The sequence below is a fragment of the Phacochoerus africanus genome, chromosome X (genome assembly GCF_016906955.1).
Source record: "Phacochoerus africanus isolate WHEZ1 chromosome X, ROS_Pafr_v1, whole genome shotgun sequence".
NCBI classification, from domain to species: Eukaryota; Metazoa; Chordata; class Mammalia; order Artiodactyla; family Suidae; genus Phacochoerus; species Phacochoerus africanus.
This window is the reverse complement of record NC_062560.1, coordinates 90,891,009-90,904,101: the sequence shown is the minus strand read 5'-3', so window position 1 is coordinate 90,904,101 and position 13,093 is coordinate 90,891,009. Positions and strand designations below refer to the sequence as shown.

Here is a 13,093-nt window from a genome sequence, read left to right as displayed (position 1 = left end):
GAAACATAAAATGCCCTGTTCCACAGTTAGCTTTTGCAACCTCACGAAGTATTTTTTCCGCAGGTGTAATCCGATCACCTCCCCCACTTTGCAAATGTGGACTTTTAAAATATCTGGAAGGAATACAAAATCCAGATGTTAATTCCCTCACGGAAACAACGACGCTCACAAAACGACACTCCTTTCCCACTCCTCCAAAACACCAGTCCCTTCTTTTCTCACCTTTACTGCCCAGTCTCCGGAAATCTCGGAAAATAACTAGCTTTTACGACAGCCATTACCTCCAAGCTTCTTCTCTTCTTCTCTCTTCGGCGGCGGAGGCCTCCGAAGTCTGTCTGTAATGCGGCTCCGCCCCCAAGACTGGCCAGGGCCGGCTCCCTTCCAAGCTTCTAGACGATGCTCCGCCCCCTCACTGGGATGGGGAAAGCAGGAGGTCCTTCCCTCACTTGGAGGGAGGAGAATCTACAAGTTAAACCAAAATGCAGTTCAAGGGAAAAAAAAAATCATTTTAAAGGACTTGAACGTGTAATGGAAACATATGTCTGTTCAATTTTGTTCCAAACCCCTGGGGTCTCTGATTTCCTGAGGCAAGGGAAAGAGGTAGCAAATCTCTTTTTCCTATAATGAAAATGCAGTTAAAATATTCCTTACATATTTTTCAGGCCTTCTCTCGTACTGTATCTCTGGGAAATTTAAAACCTGTTAGTCAAGCTTCACCAGAAAAAAATGCTAAGTGTCTTGACTGGGATCACGGTGAAGTACTAACTTTATTTTAGGTGGAATTAATTCTTTACAATTTGGAATCTGAACCTGGACCACAATATGTCTCTCTCTCTCTCTTTTTTTTTTTCATTCAGGTCTCCTAATACCGCCTTTCTTGGGTGATTTCTAAAGAAAAGTCCTGAAACAAATCAAACAAATCTGACTGATAGTAAAATCTCAAGCCAAAGTGGAGAATTAATCACAACCTTAGAAATGCTTTTCAATGCATATGATTGAATAAACAAAAATATTCCTAAACTGGCTCTTATATTTCAGTAAGAGAGAAATTAACGACACAGTAGAGAATCAGGCAATGGACATTAGCAGACAGTTCACAAAGTGCTTTCCTACTTCTGATATTTCCTTCCCTGTTAAGAAAGTTCAAATAATGCAACTTGTAGGCACTTTCTGCTTATTCTAAGACTAGACAGGCCTCTGGGCAGAGGGATTGTTTGCTTAAATCTGGATTTCCCTTTCTTTCGGTTTATTCTTATAATGAGCAATATCCTGCAATTCATTTTCCTTTCTTATTTAAGCTGACGTTTTTTCATCAGCTATTCCATTTCTTATTGCAGTTAGTTCATTATTTCCAAGATATGACAACTGTAAATTTTTATGTACCTACCAAGTAACCTAAAAATGTGTAATACCACAAAAATGTATAGAAATACATGACTGATCAAGCAAGAAAATGTTGTTTGGCTCTAACACTAGTGGGAGGTAAATGTGGCCACCTCTTCCTGAGGCTCTTTTAGCATACAAACCATTTTGACGTCCCCTAGATTAAAGTCTATGTGTTTGGTCTTTTGTCTAATAATTTCTAATAGCACATTCTCTCAAGGGCTCTGATATAAGTTCAAAAACCAAGACTTCTCAATACTGCAACTCTATAAAAACAGCTTTCTGTTTGTGAGAATTTCTGCAAAATTGTGGAATCAGTTCTGCTGATTATTATCAAGGACATAATACTAAGAAACATTGTTCATTGAAATGTAACAACATCGAGAACAGAGAATGGATAAGCTTCTTTCAACTGTAAGACCTTGAGAAACTGATAGAAGGAAAAGTTTCTAGTTTGAGGGTTGTTCTCTTGTTGATAGTATTTTAATTTTCTTTGGTATTTAAAATACTTTCAAAAGAAACCAGTGGAATATAGAAAGAAGAAATACCAAAAGATAAAATATCAAATATCCTGAGTGTTGTTGAGGACGAGGAGCAACTTGAAGGTCCATACACTGCTGGACTGTAAACTGAACCTAATATTTTGGGAAATGTTTGGTATTATTCCCCAAATATGAATATCATAGAAATTAACAGAGAATAGCTAGGGCTTTCAGTAGCAGAGTTGCATGTCTAAATTGGTCGTAGAGAAATGATCCCCACAGAAAGCTATGCCTAAATCCAGAGCACATACAGAACTATCCAGTGGGGTATATGAAGTATATGATTAAAATTCATTTTTTTCATTTTTATTTATTTCAAAAGCTTTATTTATAAATATTCATTACAAATTATTAGTACTGTAGTATTATTGTATTTTTATATACTTTATAAAATATAGAACTATGGACAGTATCAACAAATTATTTTATAGTAGTGATAATAAAAAATACCTGGAGAATTTGCTCTATAGAACTCACAGCCCACATAGTCCTCCCATTTACTTCTCTTTTGATTTGCATGGTTTGGTATATAATCTCATAAAAAGACTAATCTGAACTTCCTAGCTCGTCTATAAACTGAATTCACAGCTCAGAGAAGCTACCATACTCCCATTAAATGTGTAAGATAATAATGAGAAGTTGAAATGTAGTAAGTCAAGTTTTTACTGGAGGATTGGTTTTTGCCACCTTCATACAGTGCTACAAAGTATGTGGGCCTACAGTTATTACATTTGGATTATAAAAAAATCTATACGTAGAACTTCCACATGACCCCGCAATCCCACTCTTGGGCATCTATCCGGACAAAACTCTACTTAAAAGAGACACATGCACCCGCATGTTCATTGCAGCACTCTTCACAATAGCCAGGACATGGAAACAACCCAAATGTCCATCGACAGATGATTGGATTCAGAAGATGTTGTATATATACACAATGGAATACTACTCAGCCATAAAAAAGAACAAAATAATGCCATTTGCAGCAACATGGATGGAACTAGAGAATCTCATCCTGAGTGAAATGAGCCAGAGAGACAAAGACAAATACCATATGATATCACTTATAACTGGAATCTAATATCCAGCACAAATGAACATCTCCACAGAAAAGAAAATCGTGGACTTGGAAAATAGACTTGTGGCTGCCTGATGGGAGAGGGAGGGAGTGGGAGGGATCAGGAGCTTGGGCTTATCAGACGCAACTTAGAATAGATATACAAGGAGATCCTGCTGAATAGCATTGAGAACTTTGTCTAGATACTCATGTTGCAACAGAACAAAGGGTGGGGAAAAAAATGTATACATGTAAGAATAACTTGATCCCCTTGCTGTACAGTGGGAGAATAAAATTAAAAAAAAGGTTTTCACTGTAATATAATAAAGCCAAAATTTTAATGCCAACAGCAATTATTTCTTTGTTTAGTGTCAACCTAAATTTAATTTCAAACTTCCCTATTTGACTTTGAGACCATGAAAATAATGAGTGAATATTTTTTGACTCCTTGAAAATTCCTAAGAAAATCAGAATCCATAAATACAGACCCAAACATACCAAGTTGCAATGCAACAGTTTTTACTGGGAGTCCTACATATGAAAGTATTTACATTTTATAAAGTTCAAATTTAAATGGTAAAATAAATCTGGTATACACATCACCTTATATGTTGAAAGGATAATTATATTTTAAAGTTAAAACTTAAACTTTTCTATAATATGTATTTATGTATCTGGGTCTATATGTTTAAATATATATGTATTAAATATATATGTACATTAATTTAAATGAGTAGTTTAGGAATAATAGAAAGAAGAGGGTCAAATAACTAAAGTGAAGAATGATCTTAGAATGTATCTGCCATCACAATGAGATCATATAGACATTTATTTTTTGTATATTCTATCTAGATCCCAGAAAGATTTAATATGCTTTACTGTATGTATATTTTTCCATTCAAAATAATTACCCTGTATTCTTTTATTTATTTATTTTTACATTTTCTTTTTTAATTACTCAATGAATTTATTACACTTATAGTTGTACAATGATCATCACAATCCAATTTTATAGCATTTCCATCCCAAGCCCCCAGAGCATCCCCCCACCCCCCAACCTGTCTCATTTGGAAAACATAAGTTTTTCAAAGTCTGTGAGTCAGTATCTGTTCTGTAAACAATTTCATTTTATGTTGCTGCAAATGCTGTTATTTCTCTCCTTTTAATGGCTGAGTAACCTTCCATCATGTATATGTACCACATCTTGATCTACTCCTCTGTCGATGGGCATTTAGGTTGCTTCCATATCTTGGCTATTGTATAGAGTGCTGCAATGAACATCAGAGTCCATGTATCTTTTCAAGTCATGGTTTTCTCTGGATAGATGCCCAGGAGTGGGATTGCTGGATCAAATGATAATTCTATTTTTAGTTTTCTGAGAAATCTCCATACTGTTTTCCACAGTGGTGGCACCAATTTAAATTCTCACCAACAGTACAAAAGGGTTCCCTTTTCTCCACACCCGCTCCAGCATTTATTGTTTGCAGACATTTTGATGATGGCCATTTTGGCCGGTATAAAGAGGTACCTCATAGTGGTTTTGATTTACATTTCTCTAATAATGAGTGATGTTGAACATCTTTTCATGTGTTTTTTGGCCATTCATATGTCTTCTTTGGAGAATTATCTGTTTAAATCTTCTGCCGATTTTTGGATGGGGTTATTTGTTTTTTCGGTATTGAGCTGCAGAAGGTATTTATAAATTTTGGAGATTAATCCCTTGTCAGTTGCTTCATTTGCAAATATTTTCTCCCATTCTGGGGTTATCTTTTTTTTGTTTTGTTTAGGGTTTCCTTTGCTGTGCAGAAACTTTGAAGTTTAGTTAAGTGCCATTTGTTTATTTTTGTTTTTATTGTCATTGCTCTAGGAGGTGGATCCGAGAAGATATTCCTGTGGTTTATGTCAGAGAGTGTTTGGCCTATGTTTCCCTCTAAAAGTTTTATAGTATTTGGTGTTATATTTAGGTTTTTAACCAGTTTTGAGTTTATTTTTATGTATGGTGTTAGGAAGTGTTCTAATTTCATTCTTTTGCATGTGGCTATCCAGTTTTGCTACCACCACTTATTGAAGGGGCTGTCTTTTCTCCATTGTATATTCTGGCCTCCTTTGCCATAGATTAGTTGACTGTAGGTGCGTGGGTTTAATTCTGGGATTTACCCTGAGTTCTTTTATACTGCCATGCTTATAAATGCCTTATTTCTGGAAGAGCTAAAAGTTTTACTTATCGTTGCACTTTCTGCTATGTTTATTTTAAATATTGTGTTGTCATTCTTGACTACGTATCCAAGGATAAAACTGATCATTGTTCTTAGGTACCTATGTTCTAATCTTAATTGAGAAGCCAGCTTCCCCTAATAGCCCTTTTGTTATTTTCTTCCCTCAGATCCAACCCTAAATTTAGAGTAATAAAACTGACAAGGTGTCTCTTACACCCAAATTATCTTTGGCAGTTTCCAGATGGCTAGAATGTAGCACAATAGGCTCATTTCTTCACCTTATAAAAGGGTGGATGAAACATAGACTAAAGTGTACTTGTTATGCTTTTTATTTCATAATCTAATCCACAGCGTTAGAAGAACTACTTTTTTTTTTTCAGATACACATCATAGGAAAACTGTTAAATAAAAAAAGAGAAAAATCTATTTCTAGATGAATTTTTTATGGCTAAAGTACTATTCATTTTAAATATGTTTCTGTAACTATATTTTCAGGATAGATAGAAGCATACTCTTATTCGTGCGCATGGGCTGACAAAATAACTTTTACAAGTTGGTGTATAAAATTTCATTCCTAGATTGTTAATCCTTGCTTATTGGTGATGACAGTAGTTTACACTTCATGGGAAGATTTTTTGAAAACAGAGGTTTGTAAATCACAATCCACAAAATGTTCTTACACCTACTTTTGACAAATACTGCTTAAGTCTCTAAGAAAATATCATGGTATTTCCATATATTTGTGTATTTTACCTAATAGGTGAATCTATGCTCTTATCTTGACATAGTTGATTGCTCTAATAAATGATCCTAAGCCTATCAGTCTTGTATCTCCTTTCCACACACATATGAACTTAAGGGCCCCTGTTATAAGCTACAGGTCAATGTTTAGGTATAATGGAAGGAACTCCTAAGAAAGTTAGCTTTATATCCACAAAGAATGGTATAGATGATTGAACAAAGGACAGGAAATTCAAAATTTCTGGGCCTATATCAGTCCAGAAGCAGAGGACTTCAAGAAATAGACTGCTGATTCAAGATGAGAGGAATAAGAATTATATGTGGCTAAGGGAGGATGGAGTGAAATGAATGAGAAAAATCGGTGATTGTCTGCATTGGGATGTTTTAAGTATCATGCTTGATATTCTCTATTCAGAGTCTTATACCATAAAGTTTTTCTTTTTACATTTTTTCTCTCTTCTTCCTACTCTTTTTTAATTCTTACTCTCAAAATCACAAGGTAGCAGAAACTTCTCACTCTTCAAGTGGCATGCAATTCAAATGATCCTCCCCCCAATCCACAGAGAATATATTATAGTGTAGTTCATGTCATCAAATTTTAGGATGTGACAGATTAACTTTAGAATATTATAAGATAGAATATAGCCCATTAGAATTCAGAAAGATATAAAATTTCCTATGTGTTTATATTATGATATTTTAATGTAAAAATAGATTGTAAATATGAATTTTCAGGGGAATATAAAACAGATGATGACTCCAGATATATAGAAGATTGTTTAAAATCCCAGTTTTTAGCCTTTATATATTGCCAGGGAGGCATATGGCAAGATGTTTACATGTTCGATATTGTCAATATGATGGCAGTTTGACAGACATTAATTTATTTCTCAGCTCTGCCACCTATTAATTGTGTAATCTTAAATAAATAAATTCTTAAGTTTTGGTCCTCAATTCATTTATCTATAAAATGTGTACAGTCTTAATATATATCTTTAGCATTGACAAAAGTAATGGAAAGTACACTGTAGTTCAATAGAAGTCAAATCAAATTTGTAAATGTAATTGTACAAGAAATGTCACATTTGAAGATAAAATCACCTAATCAGAATTAACAAGCCACTACCTAGAAACAAGGATCATACTTGATAACAATGCTTAAAAAGACCTTACAGGAAACTGGTTCTTGTTCTGTAGCCCAAAGAGTCCCTGCCTCACAGGCAGTAAAGCGTATCTCTTTTCTGGCAGGTCAGGAATCTTGGAAATTTGGGCAGAAATCTGGAAATGTGGGACTGTTGCATAATAATAGGAATTGCAAACAAATAGAGATGCATTTCTTGGTCTGGTTCCCTGGCTTTGGATAAGTTCATAAAAAGGGGAAAGAGCATTTCTGAGGTAATAGGAATTATTTAAAACAGAGATTTGAATTCCTTTCATAGACTTCTAACAAAAGTTATCAGGCCTTGGTTGTTTCTCACCATAAAAGTTGTTGACTATAAAATTAGGAGTCATGTGTATGTTTAGTAATGTTACTGAACGAAACTTGGGTCTACTTGCCCTGGCACAGTAAAGCCAATTTACTGACACCAGGTAGTGGTGAAGGAAAGTTCAGCATTTATCACAGGGCACCAAGAAAGGAGAACGGGTATCTCATGCTCAAAAGAGATGAACTCCTTGATGGCTTTCAAGGAAGAGTTTTTAAAGGTAGTGTGAGGGAAGGGGCTATAGGGTGCATGATCAGCTTATGCACAATTCTTGTGTTGAATGGTGTCAAGGTGAAGTTTCAAACATCAGTAGTCTTTGGATTTCCACTGATTTCCATTTCTACATGTTTGTGGTCAGCAGTTTTCATCTGGTGGAGCTCTGCTTCCTTTAAAAACAACTTAATAATGTGTGTTGGGAGGGTTCCTATTGTGGCTCAGTGGGTTAAGAACCTGACTAGTATTCATGAGGATGCAGGTTCAATCCCTGGTCTCACTCAGTGGGTTAAGGACAGCACGTTGCTGCAAGCTGCAGTGAGGGTCACAGATAGAGCTGAGATCTGGCAATGCTGTGGCTGTAGATAGGCCAGCAGCTGCAGCTCTAATTCAACCCCTAGCCTGGAAACCTCCATATGCTGCAAATTTGGCCCTGAATAAAGAAAAGAAAAGAAACATTAAGGATGTGTGTCAGGCCTTTATCTGTATCTTTCAGGGAACTGGGAGTTTAGTGATTCTTCTACATGGCAAATTTATAGTCTAAATTGTTATCAGTTTCCCAGCCCAACAACTATTCTTTGTTTCTACGTCTTAACATTTCCTAATCATTAACTCTTGAGTCAGCCTTTTGAGACTCAGGGGAGGCCTGGGAAATTGAAGCCAAAATCTTTTGCTTCAAAAGGCAGGGACACTGAGGCTTATATAGTTTCAGGTCCCCATTTTCTTTTTTCTTTCTTTCTTTCTTTTTTTTTTTTTGGCTTTTTGCCTTTTCTAGGGCCACTCCCATGGCATATGGAGGTTCCCAGTCTAGGGGTCTAATCGGAGCTGTAGCTGCCAGCCTATGCCAGAGTGGAGCTGCATCTGTGACCTACACTAACAGCTCACAACAATGCCAGATCCTTAACCCACTGAGCAAGGCCAGGGATCAAACCCGCAACCTCATGGTTCCTAGTCAGATTCATTAACCAATGAGCCATGACGGGAACTCCTTTCTCCCCCCCCCCCCCATTTTCTTTGATACTCCTCAGTCTTGAGGGGAACTGATTCAGGATAAAAAAGGGAATAAAATTTTGAATAGATTAATCCTAAACTTGGCTTTAGGGGGTCTAGGTTTCAGTAACACTCTTGATGCACTTATGTAAGTATATTGGGGTATATAGAAAAATAACACAGTCTGAACACTCAGATTCATAGACAACATTAATTTGTTACTGTTAAGATTGACTTACTTTGGAATTTTATTTGGAAATTCTTCCCAGATGTTGGAAGTTGAACTAAAGGGAACAATATCAATATAAGTACAAACATTACTGATAATCATGATTGTAATAACAGTGTATAAATTAAGCCTATATCCAATTTTTGCTAAATTCAAACATTGTAAAAAACGATTAACCAAACAGTAATTTAAAATGAGAACAATTATTGCTTTTTGCAGGAGGAAACTGAAAGGAGTGATGATCAAAGAACAAAAATTATCCCCAAACTTAGAAAAGGTCAAGCTTTATATTCCACATCTTTGTTTCAGCTTGGAAAAAAAATCACTGGGACTAACTTATTTGCTATTCTCTTTCCAAATTCCATTGACTTTCGTTTCATACTTTCCTGATAGATGTCCCTATTATTCACTATTGCTGGAGGATGAAAACTTAATCCCAACCTCAGGAAGATATAGTCAGAACATTTGCTGCATGAATATGCTGTTTTTTATCTTCTGACTGATAGCGTATACCATATTGCTACAAGCTTCCTTTGTAACAACTGGCAAGGACATCATGTATTTAAGACTTTGTGAAAGGAAACTTAAATTACTATAAAAATTACTTGTATTTATGTAAGTATTCATAGTCTCTAACTTTGTAACCATTCCATTTCAATGTCCTTTCAGAACGTGCACATTCTCTTCTAGATGTTTTTGTTATCTTGCTGGTTCCCTTACTATTGAGTTAACAAATTTTGACACATGTTTAAGATAAATTTATGTAAAGCAGTTTTTTTTTAAATCAAATGGTATACAAAGCATGCAACTATCCCTAAGCCATTGGCCTTGACCAATATCCAAGACAGTCTGTGAACAAAGAGCATGACCATAAGCATGCATTACTGGTTAAATGTCAGCCCATCTTAAGTACAAGAGCAGGAGAAAATAATTTATTGGAGTTGAGTGCTCACATACAGAGAAAGACAAGCTAGTCATGGAGTAACTGCCGAGGCCAAAGGTGGATGAGGAATCACTGGCCAAATGTGTGGGAACATGGCAGTGAGGGAAAAAGTGCTTCCAGTGCGGAGAAAGGAATACCCACAGAGGACACTCTAACCCATGGCCTCTAGGAATATAAGTTTGAGTTTGTTCCATTTGGAGTTTGTGTTCCTGAGTCAATACAAAAACTTACACACTGCCAATGGCTAATGATACTATGAATTAGACCACTTAGGGTGATAGCATAGTAGATTAAAAAATTTTTAAGTAAGTCTGCCGATGAACTGACAACTACCTTATCACAGTGCATGGGTAATTAACATAATGACAATCAACTCTTGCCACACTCTGAGATCACAGGTTAGAGTTGTAGTGTGACACAACTCTTCTTGGGATTAGTACCCCAAAAGCAAGTCCCCTTTTGGTATTTCTTGAGGACTTTGAAGCAATAAGGAGTCCTCTTACTCTCTAGGGGGCCAATAAAAGAAGGATGAGTCTGTATCAGAATTATTTCTATATGTACTTTGAATAGAGGTCATCCTCATTTTCTAGTGAGAAGTGATAGGTAGTTGTATAGATCGATAGATGGACAGATAAATAGACAGCTATTCACAAGACCTGTTGTTTAGTCTGGGTAAATTGTCAAGGAAGTGTATGCCAGGTAGGTTATGTACTTGATAGTTAATATGACAAGCAATGTGATAGATATGAATTTACTTCCAGATTGCCACTTATTCATCATGTGATCTTATGTAAGCTCTTTAACTTCTGTGTACCTCAGTTTTTGGAGTATAAATATATAAATTTTGAGAAATCTTAATACCTTCCTCTAGAGTTGATAGAAATTATCAAAGAAATACTGTAGTTGAAGTGAAATGGAAATATCTAAAAAAATGGAAATACCCGAGAATTTTTAAGAAAGTTGTGAAAAAGAAGTGTAAATATTATGGAAGACTAACACCATCGTATAGAAGCCACATAAACAAAGAAAGCGTTTAGTACTAACTTATGTGGATGTACATCAAGAGGTTAAAGAAGGCATAGCAAGAACAAGAGAAAGGGGAAAAAAAGCCAAAAATGAACCACAGATTATCTGAAGACACACATGGTCTGTTAACATTTGTGAATATGGACAAGAAATCTGGTTTGGATTCTCTATGCTCTGGAAAAATCCTTGGGGCATCGGTCTGTGTTTCATTCCTGGTTCTCTAAATGCCTTTAATCATACTCTTGTTTTAGGATAATTTATTGCTCTCACCTTTGAGGCCCTTGTCTATTCCTCCTAAAGCTCCGAGGAAACTTGAAAACTTGTTTTGAATGGACAAATTTGAACATACTGTGTTCAGAACAGGACAGAGCAGAAGAATCATCAAAGGAATGTCTTACACCAAAGAAGGAAACTTGTCAATGAGATTGCAAAAGAGATATGAGCATGAAGAAAAGAGTGGGGATCATTCAGAGGAAGCCTCATGCAAGGAATCTACTGGAAGGAAAAGAACTATAAGAGTACTATGATAATGCCACAAGACCAACATATTCTCCTTGTTAGTTTATTTTAAGGTGTAGTGTGTTTGTCTGTATTCATGTGTGTGAGAGAGCAACACTGATGTTATAGAAACCCACTTGCTTGAAGTCACCTTCCACTTCCATCATCAGAGACAAAGCACACGAATATCCTGAAGCTATGGCGATCAGAACAGACAAGAGCTGGGTTACCGAGGCTTCTGGAACTCCCACTGCTACAGTTAGAGCCACACACTTGACATAGTGTATTCCCAAATTATATTATTCAATTTCGTATGTGTATTAAGAACCTTACCACAATATGATTTTAGTTCTCCAATCACAATTTTGTGCTACTGTTAGCACAAATTTTGCTTCTATACATGCTATAAAACTCTCACACACACATACATATATATATATAGTCTAGTATAAAACACCAGAGATACTCACTGTTAATGTCTGTAGTTTTACCTTTCATAAATTTTCATATATATATATGTGAATGCCCTTTGAAACTAGGATTATTTTATTCAATGATATATTTGAACACTTTCACGTAAAAATTATTTTTCATCACTTAAAAGGTAGTTTTAACAAGATAGCCCTATGTTTCTAAAATGTTATTTCATTTTTCTGTTAGTAAATATAATGCAGGTTTTTTAAAGAAAATGTGAACAGTATAGACTTGTATAATATAGAAGTTGATATGGTTCTGTATCTCTACCCCCATCTCCTGCTGGCCATCTGTTAATTATTGTCATATATTTTCCAGATTTTTTACACATTATCCCCACACATGTATTCTACTTTTAAAAATGGGCTGTCAGGGAAGTTCCTATTGTGGCTCAGCAGTAATGAACCCGACAAGTATCCATGAGGACATGGGTTCAATCCCTGGCCTTGCTCAGTAGTTTAAGGATCCAGCATTGCTGTGAGCTGTGGTGTAGTTCCCAGACATGGATCGGATCTGATTTTGTTGTGGCTGTGGTGTAGGTCAGCAGCTGTAGCTCTGATTTGATCCCTACCTTGAGAACTTCCATATGCTGCGGGTGTAGCCCTAAAAGGATTGAAAAAAAAAAAAAAGATTGACATTGTCTGTTCCTAGCTAAAAATAAGTTAGGTGTTCAGGAAAGAAATTTCTCCTTTGTACATTATAAACCAGACAATATGTGATATAATGGAATAAGTACATCCTTACACTATTCCTTCAATTAATAAAATATATTTTTAAAAATAAAATTGGGCCATGGAATACATGCCATTCTGCATTTTGCTCTTAAAAAAAATAACAACATGGCATGTTTCCATGTTACTATATATGCCAATTCATTTTTTCAGCAAATATGTATTGAAATATCTAGTATATGAGCATTCTACTTAGAGTTTCCTGACCTGCTTTTCTTTATACAGCTTTATTGAGGTATAACTGACATATAATAAACTGCACAGAAAGTTTTACAATTGTTTTGACATATGTTTGCACTGATGAAACTAACACTACAATCAATATAATGAACATATCTGTCAAATTCCCAAATTTCCCTGCACCATATTGTCCTTCCCCTTCCCTACTCAGTTTGCAGTCAGCCACTGAGGTGCTTTCTGTCACTATAGATTTTTCTAGAAATTTATTTATATGTATGTATATAGGAAGCAATCTTTTTATCAGCTTCTTTTGCCTGGAATAATTATTTTGCAATTTTTTCTTAGTTGTGTATATCAACATTTTTTCTTTCTCATTATTGTTATTT

At 35.5% G+C, this 13,093-nt stretch overlaps 1 protein-coding gene across 10 annotated transcripts in view; it reads right to left on the bottom strand.

Moving 5' to 3' along the window:
* Positions 1–341, bottom strand: part of PWWP3B (PWWP domain containing 3B) — a 29,091-nt gene extending 28,750 nt beyond the window's left edge. For all 10 annotated transcript variants that reach the window (XR_007132859.1, XM_047765228.1, XM_047765221.1 and 7 more), the window contains exon 1: positions 223–341. The gene's annotated coding sequence lies outside the window, so the exon portion shown is untranslated. The remainder of the gene's footprint in view (positions 1–222) is intronic.
* Between the last annotated feature and the right edge of the window lie 12,752 nt (positions 342–13,093).